This window comes from Malus domestica, chromosome 07 (genome assembly GCF_042453785.1).
Source record: "Malus domestica chromosome 07, GDT2T_hap1".
In the NCBI taxonomy this organism is placed as follows: Eukaryota; Viridiplantae; Streptophyta; class Magnoliopsida; order Rosales; family Rosaceae; genus Malus; species Malus domestica.
In genome coordinates this window covers 17,431,169-17,448,397 of record NC_091667.1, presented here as the reverse complement: position 1 = coordinate 17,448,397, position 17,229 = coordinate 17,431,169, and positions in this window count along the sequence as shown.

Sequence of the window (17,229 nt, the reverse complement as noted above, 5' to 3'; positions counted from 1 at the left end):
ATTGGCCACCACCCTAATTAGTTTCTAGGCGTTTGAAAATTAAGAAAACGCCTAGACCCGCTTAAGCGTTCGCCTAGTTTGCCTAGGCATATGCCGAGATCGCGACTCCCACTTGAGCATAAAATCGATCATTTGTATTTTGCATTTTATTTTTTCATTAAAATATAAGGGACTTGTTGAATTCTTGCATAAACACTCATTATATGTTTGTTCTCTATATTTTCAATATGTTCTAATACTTTATGTCATGCTCCGATCCCGACATACGTCCAGGATTGACACGTGACGTCACCAAGTATCCATATCTCCAACAGATCCCGCATCCAGGATATATACAAAGCATAATTCAATATTCGAATTGCTATGTTTTCATCATAATTCAAGCAGAAAAGCATAGCATTCCTCAATCATTTATTATAACTTGACAAACATGAAATTTCTAGGACCATAGCTACATAAGAAACCCACATGACATTCAAGATTTCCATTCCATCCACCATATAAATCATTATGTTTTCATCATGATACATCAATCCACAATATGTAACATATTACAGAACCAACGAAGCACAATATTATTCTCAAGCCACATTTATCTAACTAATCTATTCATAATAATAACAATCATATCCAACAATCACATCAATTAATCAAATCTATGAATCAAAGATGCCCGATATTAACGTCTAACTACGTTAATCAATCAATGAAATAACATATAATTTCACAAATTTAATTAAAGAACTCTACATAAATTCCCACTTGGATTATAGGTAATAACATGGTGAATTTCATTTATACTCACCATGTCTACTTTGGTTACACCTCATTCACTCGAATCTAGGATCGGACTAACCTTATGAAAATGAGCAAGTGCAAGGATTCCGAACCACTCAACGGAATCCAACTAAAATATGGCACCTACCAAAATGTTCCAAGTACAACCAATCTTCATCACCCCTAGTATGCGTATGGTCCCTCATCGCAGGTATACCAAGCATGATCACCCCTAACATTCCCCCAACGCAGATATACCAAGCATGATTGTATCCTATAGCTCTAGGTAGTGATCACCCAACGAGAATATACCAAGCATGATCACTCTTAGAATGCGTATGGTCCCCTAACGCGGATATACCAAGCATGACTGTATCCTACAACTCAAATAATATCACTCAACTAGTAGTAAAGAAGATTAGAAAGGAATCTGGAAAAGAAAATAGGTATGGTAAAAACAGTACTTTGCTTCTCTACAAAATCTGCATAAAAACAACACTATTGGATCAAGTTTAGGCTCCCTTTGGAACATTCAAAACTAAACCAAATCGTGTAATATTATATGGGTTTTGAAGCTTGTGTTCTGTACTTAAAAAGCATATAAAGTTTGTAGACAATGGAGCTCTAAATTAGAAGTTATGCCAAAAATAAAAATAGATCTTGAAACTGGAAACCCAGTTTTCTGTTGCTGTTTGGCAACTCGCTACCCAAGTTTAAATAAGGTTTTGATCAACCAAAACTCAATGGAACTGAGTGAAAACAATTGGGTTACAATCACGAACATATGTACTTTCAACACACTAAACTTTTTCTCCAAATGAGCACATAAAGACCTAGAAATTAAGAGCCAAAGAAGGCTACTCGAAACTTGAGTTTTCTTTGCAAAGAAATCAATTTTTTGCAACTTACGTAACATCCCACTTCCAATTCATATAACAAATCCCAAAATACTTCCAGGTAGTCCAAAAGTCATGTATACAACATCCAAAAACTAACATGACTCAAAATTTACAAGAAATTGACCTTTTGAACCAAACCCTTGATCAAGAAATTTGATCTACACACCGAATCCAAATTACCCAACTCTAATTCATGTTCAAATTGGTTCAATGAATGATAGAAAACCCTAAATAAAACTAAGAACTCCAAATATATCATGGCAATTTCAATTCAACTTAAGGAAATTAAATTCAAAAATCAAGATAATCAAGGAACAAGGAATGTACCCTTCAAATCTCTGAATCTTTCATTCACAATCATGCTCTCTAACTCTCAATTTCTCTGCCCCCTTTTCTATTTTTGATGTTTTGCCCCTTCTCTACAGCCCATTCAACCCCTTTTATAGTTACTCTAATCCTACTTGTTTGTACCATACTTGACCAATCCCGAAACTACTGAGCACCAATCAACGTTATACCGTCAAGGACCCAGAAGAGTTTCCCTCCAACCAGGAGGCCAATCACAGCGCGACATGTGTCGACATCAGAAGCCAATCATAGCGCGACACGTGTCAACATCAGAAGCCAATCATAACACGACACGTGTCAATGTCAGAATGAAACTAGAAACTCTCTTCTATAAATAGAGATCATTCTCTCACAATATTTCCTAATGTCATTTGTACTAAATCATTCACTAGTACTCACTAAAGGAGAGCTTGGACCTATGTACTTATGTAAACCCTTCACAATTAATGAGAACTCCTCTACTCCGTGGACATAGCCAATCTAGGTGAACCACGTACATCTTGTGTTTGCTTCCCTGACCCTATCCATTTACATACTTATCCACACTAGTGACCGGAGCAATCTAGTGAAGGTCACAAACTTAACACTTTTTGTTGTACCAAAATCCTCACTGATTTTGTGCATCAACATTTGGCGCTGTCTATGGGAACGACACTTATTCCCACTCTCTTCAGCTTTGTCAAGTTGGTTTCCACCATTCGTACACTCTCTTTTGACCAGGCATCTCTCTCCAACATGGGGAGCGAAGAAAGCCACAGAACACAGAATGACACCCCTCTTGCACCTAGTGCGAAGCAACGAAAGAATGAAGGAAAGAGGGTTGCTCTTCAAGCTAAAGTCGATGAGCTAGAATCTCAAAATAACAAGATAGCAATAAAGAATGAGGTCCTCCAGGAACAGTATGAGAAGCTCTTTGAGATGCTCCACGAAACTAGACATACTCAAACACGCGAACTCGTTACCCCTGTGGACATCAACCATCATCTGGATGCCTCCCAACAAGAAGGGTCACCTTCCTTCGACATGGGTATCCCTGATGAAGAGCGAGCTAATCATCAAAACATTGATCAATATGAGACCTCTCTCAACCCAGCTGCTTCGACTCGAAGCAGGAGAAGTGGAGGAAAACACCTCCTTGCAGAACGGTTGGAAGGATCGAAAGCCATTTATCGTGACTGCCGAGACTTCATAAAGCAACGTTGAGAGAATCCCCTCCACATATGCTCGAAGATCAATGACCCAAGGGTTTCTGAAAGACTCGGTCCCCTCCCACGACCCAGGCCAGCTGCTAATCTAGGGAAGGAACGACATGTCCTAGAGGAACATGAAGGTATAGGGGACTTTGAAGTATTCCGACAGACTCGCCCTAGAAGTCAGTACGGCGAGTCCAAGGAAAAATCACACACCCTTGCTCAAACTTTCCTACTTCCAAGAGGCGATGGAAACTTACGAAAGAAAATCCTAGTGGTACATGACTCCATTCAAGACCCCATTGTCCTACAGCTCCTTGAGGAAGTAAACAAGTTGAAGGCCGAACGTCAGGCCGAGATACTTGACTGGAACCAACCCAGGCCTGGCCCTCTCATAAGGAGGATCCTCGACACCCCCCTTCAAGCGAAGACAAAACAAAAGCTTGGTTTACAACTCTATACTGGAAAGGAGGACCCAATTAAACACTTTAACCTCTTTGAGTCCACCATGGCATATCGGATGCACACCGACGAAGAGCGATGTCTTCTCATCCCCTCCACCCTCTCTGGCGGAGCTCTAAACTGGTATTGCCGTCTTCCACCTGAGACAGTAGACTCATTTGAGGAACTAAGGAAACTGTTTGTCTCTCAACACATCTGCCAGACCGATCGCTTGAATTATGCAGATGACTTGTACACTATTCGCCAGAAGCTGGACGAGTCACTACGAGAGTATGCTAGTCGTTTCAGCCATGAGTATTCTCACTGTGCTAAGGCAGATGACAAGACCGCCTTCAAGGCCTTCACGGCAGGCCTACGTGATTGTTTCTTCAAGTACATGATCAATGCCAACACTTGGAAGACTTACTCTGAGGTGATGGCACAGGCTTACAACCATGCCTCCGCCGAGGCAAGGACATATCAAGGAAAACCCCCCACAACCACCCCTTATCAGCAAGTAGCGAGTGGAAGCCAGATCCAACCAAATGAGAAGACCTCGACCTTCCAAACGGCAGCGGTGCCTCACTCTGCCTTACTTAATACTTTGCCAAGTCAACAGACATATCAATCTCAGGGCAAAAGGAAAGATTTTTATCCTCACCAATCTCATTTTAGTAAAAGGAGTAAGGGACACTACCGCGATAACCAAGGGTATCGCCATGATAATCCCCGACCCTAGGCAGTCAACACAGTGGGTCAAGCACGTGTCAGGACAGCCCCTACCCCGAGGTATGAGGCATACACACCTTTGAACGCCATATGCGTGGCCATTTACCCCAACATAGCACACTTGATACCGAAGCCAAAGCCGAGGCAATTGGATTACAAGCCCACGAAGAACACGGGCACGTTTTGCTGCTACCACGAGCATAACGGCCATGACGGCGAGAAGTGTATCACCCTTCGTGATCATATTGAAGCTTTGACACGTGAAGGAAAAATTAATCAATTCCTCATTCACCCTTCAAGGGGTAACCGTAACCAACGCCAGGTAAATGTGATATATTACATAAGTGGTGGCACACCCATATCCAAATCTTCCAACAGGGCCATGAAAAATAGTGAACGAGCTTTAAGGTCTGGCCACCAAGTGTTTCACGTGGAAGACAACAGGGGAGGTAAGTATCAAAAGCCTAACTGGGATCCAATATGTTTCAACCCTGAGGAAGAAAGAGGTATCATCTACCCTCACAACGACCCACTGATCGTGGAAGCTCACATAGCCAACTTTAAAGTACGACGAATCCTGGTAGACACGGGGGCTTCGGTTAATATCATGTTTGCTGAAGCTTTCAGGGCACTTAATGTAGCTGAACACTTGCTCGACCGCTCGATTTCCCTTCTGATAAGCTTCTCCGGTGATATCGTGCAACCTTTAGGGAGCATACACTTACCTTTCACCATTGGTACAGGCCCTTACACAGCTACCATTACCACTAACTTCCTGGTGGTTGATTGCCCAATGGCATACAATATCATCTTGGGATGCACAGGCATCAATGATCTCAAGGCCATGGTATCCACACATATGTTGTTGATGAAATTTTCAACCCCCTATGGCAATGGTTACATCAGATGAGATCAACTTAGTGCACGATCATGTTACAACACTTCGGTCAAGCAACATCACCTGTCTGTGCCCAAGGAAACCCTTTCTATACATGACCAAGTCATAAAAACCAGCCCAGACGAAGCCAACTTGGATCTTCACGGTGGTAACAGTCAACCAGACGATCCTCAAGATGACTCTTTCACCCAACAAGCACAACCCGCTGAAGAGTTGGAGAAGGTCTCTATCTCAAAAAATTGTCTGGATCGCATGGTGAAGATTGGTACCACTTTGTCACCACCTATTCGGTTGGCATTGATCTCTTTTTTGCAAGAGAACACTGAGGTCTTCGCCTGGTCATACGAGGACATGCCAGGCATCTCTCCCAATATAATCTGTCATCGCTTAAGTATTGACCCCAAGACCAAGCCAGTAAGACAGAAGCGAAGATCTTATGACGCTGAATGGTACAAGGCAATGAAGGCAGAAGTTGAAAGACTCAAAGGCATAGGCTTTGTTCGCGAAGTCAATTATCCAACGTGGGTAGCAAATGTTGTCATTGTTAAGAAGAATTTGACCAAGGAAAGTCTTTTGCTTCAAAAGGTCTTGTGGAGAATGTGTGTCGATTACACCGACCTAAACAAAGGATGCCCGAAAGATAGCTTTCCTCTTCCTCTCATAGACAGACTTATAGACTTTACGGTAGGGTGTGAACTCCTGAGCTTCATGGATGCTTACTCAGGATACAACCAAATCTTCATGAACCCTCTGGACCAAGAACACACAGCCTTCACTACTGACAGGGGACTATATTGCTATAAAGTCATGCCATTCGGCCTAAAGGATGCATGAGCGACTTATCAGAGACTGGTCAATTCAATGTTCGTCGAACAAATTGGGAAGAGCATGGAAGTTTACGTTGATGATATGCTAGTCAAGAGCAAACATGCTGACCAACACATCACCAACCTATCTGAAACTTTCACCATTCTAAAGAGGTATCGAATGAGGTTGAACCCCAACAAATGTGCCTTCGGCGTAGGCTCTGGCAAATTCTTAAGCTTCATGATAAGCTAACGAGGCATTGAGGCTAATCCCGAGAAGATCAAAGCAATCCTCGACATGAAGGAACCAGTAACTTCAAAAGACATCCAGAGCCTTATTGGCAAGGTGGCAGCCTTAACTAGGTTCATCTCTAAGGCCACCGACAGATGTGCTCCTTTCTTCAAAGCACTTAAGGGAAGTAAGAAGTACATTACATGGATTGATGAATGTGCTGAGGCATTTAAGAACCTCAAAGACTACATGAGTAAAGCCCATTTGCTCTCCAAACCTAAGGTTGGTAACACTCTCATTATCTATCTGTTGGTATCGGCTTCAGCAGTAAGTTCTGTTCTCATTCGAAATGATGGTAATGTTGAACGGCCTGTCTACTACGCTAGCAAGGCCTTACAAGATGCGAAGACACGATACTCTAACATTGAGAAATTGGCTCTAGCATTGGTCACGTCTGCTCGAAAACTTCGCCCTTACTTCCAAGCACACTCTATCATCTTGCTTACTCCAAAGTCCTGACACTTCTGGGCGAATGATTAAATGGATGATAGCATTGGGTGAGTTTGACATCTCCTACCAACTAAAGCCAGCTGAGAAGGGCCAAGCAGTGGCAGACTTCATCGCCGACTTCACATATCCTGTTGACATTGTTTCTACGCCTAAATAAGTGGTTTCATTACCCTCAGAAGCTCAGAAAATATAACCAACAACCCCAGCATGGAGTCTATATGTTGATGGCTCGTCCAACCAACAGGGTTGTGGAGCAGGATTAGTCCTTACGACCCCTGACAAAGTGGCGATGGAGTATGCTCTTCGTTTCAAATTCAAGACGTCGAACAATAAGGTCGAATATGAAGCCCTCCTAGCAGGCTTACGTTTGGCCAAACACCTTGGGGTTAAACGAATTGATATCTTCAGTGACTCCCAATTGGTGGTTAACCAGGTCACCAACAACTTTGACGCTAAGGATAGCTCTATGGCTGCATATCTGGTACAAACACAACTATTGCTTAAGCACTTCCACTACCAGATCACCCAAATTCCCCGAGCGGCAAACAGTCATGCAGATGCTTTGGCTCGCCTCGCCTGAGCGGTGGAAGAAAAGATTGGGAGAAAAATTCAGGTCGAATTATTGGCAGCACCAAGCACCATGGCTGCGGAAGTGTGCAACTTACAACAGGGGGATAATTGGATTACCCTGATTTATAGATTCCTTGCTCATGGCACCTTTCCAAATGACAAAGTCCAAGCTAAGCAGATTCGATACAAGGCTACTCATTACTTGATCATTAATGACCAACTCTACAAGCGGGGTTTTAACCTACCATACCTAAGATGCCTTACGCCCGCAGAGGCTGAAACTGTCATTCGAGAAATACATGAAGGAGTCTGCGGAGATCATGCTGGATCTCGATCCCTAACACACAAGGCTTTTCACCAAGGATATTACTGGCCAACACTCCACCAAGATGCCATCAGAATATCCTGCTCATATGATAAGTGTCAACGTTACGTAACTATTCCTCACTCCCCTCCCGAGCCGCTCACTCCTATGATCAGCCCTTGGCCCTTCGCCCAATGGGGACTTGATTTGATCGGCCCAATGCCTGCAGGGAAGGGCAAGGTTCGCTATGCAATCATTGCAATTGACTACTTCACAAAGTGGGCCGAAGTAGAACCCTTGGCAACCATTACTGAGGGAAAAATAGAAGACTTCGTATGGAAGAACATCCTTTGCAGATTCGGCATTCCCAATGCGATAGTCACTGACAACGGGCGACAGTTCGACAACAATAAGTTCAGGATGTTCTGCTCTAAGTTTAACATCAACTTATGTTTTGCCTCCCCAGCTTATCCCCAGTCTAATGGACAAGTTGAAGCCATCAACAAAATAATCAAGCGAACTTTGAAAACCAGCTTGGACAAGGCTAAAGGTTGTTGGCCAGAATTTGTACCCCAAGTTCTTTGGTCATACCGCACTTCGTATCGGACATCAACAGGAGAAACCCCATTCTTATTTGCCTTTGGTACAGAGGCAGTTGTCCCAGTTAAGCTTGAGCAAGCAACGTTCCAAATCCAGAACTACGTGCAAAGCGAAAATGACAAACAACTTACCCTCAACTTAGATCTAGTCAAGGAACACAGAAACCAGGCTCACTTGAGGAATGTTGCCTACAAGCAGCGCATCTCCAACTACTATAACTCCAGGGTCAAACCTCGTTCTTTCAAAGTGGGAGACTGGGTATTGAAGAAAAGATTACTCTGCGACAGAGTCCCGAGTGAAGGAACACTTAGTCCAAACTGGGATGGACATTTTAAAGTTGTTGGCATCAGTCGCCCTGGCTCCTACAAGCTTAGAAGCTCCGATGTCAAAACCTTTGGCCATCCATGGAACGTTGATCACTTGAAGTACTATTACAAGTAAACTCACATTGTACAAGTGTTAAGCTTTAGCCGTTCGGCATCCTATGAACGAAGACTATTTGGCATGAATTCAATAAAGAGGTGATTTAGACAACTTGATCATAATCTTCTTACATTTCTAGCAATGAAACACTCGGGTTCAAAGCTTCAACATGAATGCCTCCAACATGAAACAAAGCCTAAGTATATGTCAACAAGATTATACAAATAAATGAACAGCTTCACAGTATATTCGTTCAATCATACATTCCAACACATTCATACATAAGCCAACTGTGCTTTGAAAGGGTTCAATATATTTTGTGTCATTCGATACTTGCTACAATGTGCCTAGACACCTTGCCCTTATTCTCACCAACCAGTGATGAAATGTACAACCCGTACTCTCCTTCATGCCACCAAACAGGTGATGAAATGTACAACCCGTACTCTAATATCATTTGGCAACTTGCCACTCATGCCACCAACCAGGTGAAGAAAGAACTCATCTTCATGCCACCAACCAGGTGATGAAATGTACAACCCGTACTCTAATATCATTTGGCAACTTACCATTCATGCCACCAACCAAGTGATGAAATGTACAACCCTTACTCTCCTTCATGCCATCAACCAGGTGATGAAATGTATAACCCGTACTCTAATATCATTTGGCAACTTGCCACTCATGCCATCAACCAGTGAAGAAGGAACTCATCTTCATGCCACCAACCAGGTGATGAAATGTACAACATGTACTCTCCTTCATGCCACCAACCAGGTGATGAAATGTACAACCCGTACTCTAATATCATTTGGCAACTTACTATTCATGCCACTAACCAGGGGAAGAAGGAACTCATCTTCGTACCACCAACCAAGTGATTAAAGCAACTCACCATTCATTCCAGCTACCAGAAGACGAGTGGTACAACTTGTACATGTGAACTCCTAGCATTCACAAATAATCAAAAACCCTTAAGCTTGACAACTCAACTAGGGGAGCACTTATGCCCAACAAGAGTATAGTCACCAACAAAGCCTTATTGCAAGCCAACAACAACTTTAGTGCACGGCATATGAAGATCAAGCTATTTAGCCCTCTTGCATCTGCTTCAAACATTTCCCCACTGTAACAATGCAAACACTACAACTCGTAGAAAGCTTCACACATTCTTGATCAAGACAGTGTGAAGCAAAATCAATTTATGGTGCCAACAAAAGCTTCATCAATGGAGGGCAACCACAATTCTCAAAAGCTTCACACACTCTTGATCAAGACAGTGTGAAGCAAAACCAATTTATGGTGCCAACAAGAGCTTCATCAAAGGAGGGCAACCACAATTCTCAAAAGCTTCACACACTTTTGATCAATCTTCATCAAAGGAGGGCAACCACAATTCTCAAAAGCTTCACAAACTCTTGATCAAGACAGTGTGAAGCAAAATCAATTTATGGTGCCAACAAGAGCTTCATCAATAGAGGGCAACCATAATTCTCAAAAGCTTTACACACTCTTGATCAAGACAGTGTGAAACAAAATCAAGTTATGGTGCCAACAAAAGCTTTATCAATGGAGGGCAACCACAATTCTCAAAAGCTTCACACACTCTTGATCAAGACAGTGTGCAGCAAAACTAATTTATGGTGCCAACAAAAGCTTCATCAAAGGAGTTCAACCACAATTCTCAAAAGCTTCACACACTTTTGATCAAGACAGTGTGAAGCAAAACCAATTTATGGTGCCAACAAAAGCTTCATCAATGGAGGGCAATGATGCGATGAAAGTTAAGCACTCAAATTAAACCCTCTTTTGACAATTGTAATATATGTATAAGTAGGGATCGTTCTGGACCAGGGATTATGAGGGATTGCTAATCTAAACTAAACTGACAACTTAAAAACACTTAACTAGACTCTATAGACTCAAAACACTTAAAAACACAAACTAAAACATATTTTAACTAATTAGACACACTAAAGTAATGGGGGATTGGGTTTTGGACGAAAATAAAGTAAAACAAAACAGAAACTAGAACTAAACAGATTTGCACGAAATTGGTTGTTTTGGATAGATGATGGGCTAGCTAGAAGATCTTTCTCCACACATGACACACTTGCATACAAATCAATCTCCAATTGCTTTTCAATAAACTATGATGCTCAACACCCCAGATTAACAGTGATGCACAAATTAACCCTCAGATTTTCCTTTACTCATTGAATTGGATGAATGCATGCGACAACCCAAATCATTCTCTAAAAGTCCCCTATATGAATGCATAATAAAGATACAATTAAAGATCATTAAGTTCCATGAAAATCATAAGCGTTGACGAGGCAATTGTAACTATGAATGCATGATACGTTTGCCAATAATTCAATTAACGCGATTGTGACAAGCAACCTTCACTACTCATGAATATAAACTTGTAACGATTAGGTGAAACTTATTTATATCCTAGCATCAAATTCATGCATGAAAACTAAGTATGCAACCTTAATAAACATACACTAATCCGTTATGAATAAAATAGATAATTGAATTGCAATCACAACTTATCAAATCACAATTGGAAGAAATCAGTTCATATTGCAAATATATTCATGGTTTCGAATTCTCCTCTAGCCAAAAGAGGTTTAGTTCCTTATACTTGCAATTAAACAGAAACAATTGAAATTAAACATTGAAAACCAAAGTAGAATACACCTAGAATGTTCTAGCAATCCAAATTGAATGACTAGCACAACTCCAAGCAATCCTCCTTCCTTGCAAATATGGGGCACCAAGGTGTGAGTGGTGAATGGATGGTCTCTTGTGGTGGTGGATGGATATAGGTGAGTTATGGTGAAGGGTGGAGAGTTGTGTAGATGATGTGGTGTCTTTGGATGATGGCCCCCAAATTATGGTGAAGGGTGGATGTATTTATAGGCTAGGGAGAAGAGTGTATGGAGTTGTAATGAGTGGATGTAATGGGTATAGTGGGTGAGTGTTGTGGTAATGAGTGGATATAATGGGTGTAGTGGATGAATGTTTAGTAATGAGTGGATGTAATGGGTGTAGTTGATGAGTGTTTGGTAATGAGTGGATGTAATGGGTGTAGTGGGTGAGTGTTTGGTAATGAGTGGATGTAATGGGTGTAGTGGGTGGATATTTGGTAATGAGTGGATGTAATGGGTGTAGTGGATAAGTGTTTGGTAATGAGAGGATGTAATGGTGTAGTGGGTGGATGTAATGGATGTAATGGGTGGATGTTTGGTAATGAGTGGATGTAATGGGTGTAGTGGGTGGATGTTTGGTAATGAGTGGATGTAATGGGTGTAGTGGATAAGTGTTTGGTAATGAGTGGATGTAATGGTGTAGTGGGTGGATGTAATGGGTGTAGTGGATGAATGTTTGGAGAATGGATGTGTTGGGTGAAATGAGTGGATGTAGTGGTAGGTGAATGGATATGTTGCTAAAATGGTTATTTATAGGGAGAGGATGATGCACAAACTTCAAATTTCGTCCATTCCTTTTGCTCCAAGCATATGCTATCCATTCCATGCCCAAAAATGCTCCAAAATGCTCCAAAATGCACTTATTTGCCACATTAACCCTTTGGACCTACAAACATACGAAAATAGCTTAAAATACTAAAATAACTACGAACTAACAACATAAATGCCAAGAAACAAGCTAACTAAGTCGCATAAATATGCTCCTATCAGGCAACTACAATTCTCAAACCTTCGAAGCAAATTCAAGACTGTTCGAAGCAAATTCAATTTATATGGTTCATCCAAACCTTTGAATACTACAAGGTGTGGCTTGCATCACAATCTCTTGCTCAACAATGTGGAAGCAAAATTTGTATATGTTGTCTCTCCCACATTTTCAAATTTCTAGTTTCCCAAAAAAAAAAATGGGAAATTCAACAAAAGCTTCAACTCCAAAGCTTCACCAACAAAAGCTTCATCAATGGAGGACAACAACAAATTCTCAAAAGCTTCACACTATCTTGATCAAGATAGTGTGAAGCAAAATCAATTCATGGTACCCAACAAAAGCTTCAACTCCAAAGTTTCACCTACAAAGCTTCAACTCAAAAGCTTCATCAATGGAGGACAACTACAAATTCTCAAAAGCTTCACACTATCTTAATCAAGATAGTGTGAAGCAAAATCAATTCATGGTACCCAACAAAAGCTTCAACACAAAAGCTTCACCCACAAAAGTTTGACCCACAAAAGCTTGACCTATAAAAGCTTCACCCACAAAAGCTTCACCCATAAAAGCTTCACCCATAAAAGCTTCACCTACAAAAGCTTCACACTATCTTGATCAAGATAGTGTGAAGCAAAATCAATTCATGGTACCCAACAAAGCTTGACCTACAAAAGCTTCACCCACAAAAGCTTCACCTACAAAAGCTTGACCCACAAAAGCTTCACCCACAAAAGCTTCACCTACAAAAGTTTGACCCACAAAAGCTTCACCTACAAAAGCTTGACCCACAAAAGCTTCACCCACAAAAGCTTCACCCACAAAAGTTTGGCCCACAAAAGCTTGACCTACAAAAGCTTCACCCACAAAAGCTTGACCTACAAAAGCTTCACCCACAAAAGCTTCACCCACAAAAGCTTGACCCACAAAAGCTTCACCCACAAAACTTCAACACAAAAGCTTCACCTACAAAAGCTTCAAACTATCTTGATCAAGATAGTGTGAAGCAAAATCAATTCATGGTGCCCAACAAAGCTTCAACCTCAAAGCTTCACCTACAAAGCTTCAACACCAAAGCTTCACCTACAAAGCTTTAAAATATATATATATATATATATATATATATATATATATATATTATTTTTAATTTTTTTTTTCGGAAATTCGAAAATTCAAAAATTGGAAAATTCGAAAATTCGGAAAAAAAAAAATTGCCTAGGCCTCCTCTTCTTTGGGCCTAACAACTTTCATAACAAATATATATGAAGGAGTTTTAGGCTACCACTTAGAAAGGAAATGCCTCATTCGTCAACTCCATCGACCGGAGACTTGGGGGACTCATACCATATGCTACTGCACCTTGATACTCGGAAGTCTCCCGACCACTCAGTGACTTGGATTTTTCAAGTCTCCAAACGAGAAGTTTTCCTCACTCGGGGAATTAAGGGAGCACTACCTTAACCTACATGCTTCACTCACAAAGTTTCAACATACAAGCTTCAACAAAAGGAAAAATTCAAAGAACTTAGTGAAGAAGACCTTGGTGTATTTAACACAATACGTTAAAATGAAGCAAAAACTGTTTATTGATATCTCCAATAAGTTACAAATATGTACATATACATGAATCAAAATAAACAAACAAGAGGGAGCCTTCACAAAAGTTGCTCAGGAGAAGTCTCAGCAGTCGGCAGAGCCCCAGAAAAATGAGGCACCAAAGGGTGATTATTCGGAGCCTCAGTGCTAGGCAGAACCCCAGAAGGAGGAGGCACCGAAGGTTGATCATTTGGAGCTTCATTACGCGGTATAGCCCTATAAGAGGAAGGCAATGAATGCCTTTGAAACAAACTCACAAACCTCTGATGATCAAGTAAAATTTGACCATCAAATTCCTGCAGCTGGTCGAGCTTCCTCTTCTTGTTTGTAGCATAGTCATGTGCGAGCCTATGCAACTGTTTATTCTCATGCTTGAGCCCTATGATCTCCTGTTTGAGACTTATCACTTCAGCCGCCAATGATTCAACTTGGCAGGTTCGAGCAAATAGGCGTTGGGCCATATTAGACACAGAACCTGCACACTGAACATTGAGAGCCAAATAATCCTTAATAGCCAACTCATCAGACCATTTGAAAAGTAGTCTGTTATCTTTGGGAGTGAGAAGGTTCCTGGCCACCACCGCAGCGGTCATATCATTCTTCATCACAGAGTCTCCAACGGTAAGAGGACCAGTAGAGGATAAGAATGATGGGCGTCATATGTTGTCTTAAGAAGGCATGGCTGCCTCTTCACCAAAGTTCAAGTCAAAACGACGGTCGGATGGGCCAGACATTCTCAGAAATGATGAAGGAGAAATGAGGTGCAATAAATCTCTAAAGTAAGGGGAAAATTCCTGCAAGCAATAACTTTCTGAATGTACTCCTTGCACATAATTGGTGCCCTTATAAAAGAAAGGGCAACAGAGCCGTTGGTTCAAAAATCGAAAAGGCACCACTCTCCGGATTCCGAAGAGGCACCACTTTCCACACGCAACATCAGCTCCTCGAGTACCACAGATAACTTTGCCAAAGATCTCTGACAAAGTTTAGACACATAAATTTTGAAGGTCTAGCTACCCTACTATTACCCACAAGGGTAAAGGAACAGCACCACTACTTGATAACTAGAAAGTCTCAATGTGTGTCAACCTCCGTGCTCCGTGGCAAGGAAAACTGGCAAAAATGCCCAACCTTTACTCACATTCGAGAAAACACTCCCAACAAGATTACTTTCTCAAAAATTGAAGAGACACTACTCTTCGAATCACAAGAGTCAGACTCCCAACAGGATTGCTTTCTCAAAAATAAAAGAGGCATCGTTCTCTGAATCTCGAGAGCCATATCCCCGACAGGATTGCTTGTTCAAAAACCGAAGAGGCACCGCTCTCCGAACTTCGAAAGCCAGATTTCCTTGGATAAAGCTTGTCTGCAATCTTCACACGCAACATCAACTTTCCAGATACCATATACCACTTTTTCAAAGCGCTCTGACAAAGTTAAAACATGTGAAGCTTGCAGCCCCCACTACATTGCTATGACCAAGAAGGGTAAAGGAATAGCATTATTACTTGCTCAAAAATCGAAGAGGCACCGCCCTCCAAATCTCGAAAGCCAGACTCCCAACAGCATTATTACTTTCTCAAAAGTCAAAGAGGCACCGCTTTCCGAATCTCAAGAGCCAGACTCCCAACAGGATTGCTTTCTCAAAAATCAAAGATGCACCGCTCTCCGAATCTCGAGAGCCAGATCCCCGACAGGATTGCTTGTTCGAAAACCGAAGAGGCATCGCTCTCTGAACTTTGAGAGTCAGATTTCCTTAGATAAAGCTTGTCTGCAATCTTCACATGCAACATCAGCTTTCCAGATACCACATACCACTTTTTCAAAGTGCTCTGACAAAGTTAAAACACGTGAAGCTTGCAGCTCCCACTACATTGCTACGACCAAAAATAAAGGAATAACACTACTACTTGTTGTTAGGGAGACTCCTATATATGTCGACCTCCATCCTCCACAACCAGGAAAACCTACAAATAAAAAAAATGCTCAACTTTTCTTCACATCCGAGAGGGCACTCTCAGCAGAGTCTCTCAAAATACTCAGCTTCTTTTCCTCCCGATAATACCTCTACAAACAAGCCACACCAGAGTAAGAGTATCTCATATCATCAAGGTTAAAAGCAAGAGTATCCCATATCATGCTTTTTCCCTGTCTTTTCATTTGGCCTTGTTCTTACCTGCACGACAAAGAGAAAGAGAGCAATCAGTCAGCACTTGGAATCAAGCTTCTAGTCAGGAACTGACTGCCTAGAACCCCTTGCCTGATTACTTACCTGGCATTGCTCTCGAGTACTCATTTTCAACATCTTATGCTTCCAGAGAAGATACCACACCTGCCTGAGGAACAGATAAGGCAAGTGAGAAGGATACAAGGAAGCATGTGGAGACAAGCGTAACAGAACACGTGCCGATACATCCACTACTTTGTCAATAGCAAAAGTATCCCATATCATCAAGGTCAAACGTACTTTAGATTTGATGGACTTGTTTTGACCCTCAAATTCTTGAGTCGGCCTTATACTCTGGAGGGAACCAGAAAACCCTCCAGCCCAGTTCAAGAATAAGCCTGTGGAAAGTTACTTCTTCAAAAGCAAAAGTATCTCATATCATCTCTTCTCCATTTACTTCTCCTTATCTTTGGTGCTATTTACGACACAAGGAGAAGAAGAACAATCAACCGGAAGCCGAAGTCGAACCTCCGATCCAGGTTTCTTGCTTGGAAGTCTGATTGCTTACCTTGTCTGTTACCTCATTCGGCAAATCTCCTAGCTCGGCGACTTGGGGGACTCCTACTATAGGGTTTGTATCGCACTTGACCAAGCCCAAAACTACAAGTAAGCTTCAAGTGAAATTGATACATTACCTTGTACATCTTAATCGGTTAAAGATACCACCCCTGGATGGAGGAAAAGTACTTCCAGAGAAGATGCTACATCTACATATGAGACAGATAAGGCAAGTGAAAATGATACCACACTTCGGTACTTAGAAGTTTCGTGATTACTCAATGGCTTGGATCTTGCAAGTCCCTAACAGATGAGCTTCCCTTACTCGGGAACTTAGGGGAGCACTGTTTGTACCATACTTGACCAATCTCGAAACTACTGAGCACCAGTCAACGTTATACCGTCAAGGACCCAGAAGAGTTTCCCTCCAACCAGGAGGCCAATCACAGCGCGACACGTGTCGACATCAGAAACCAATC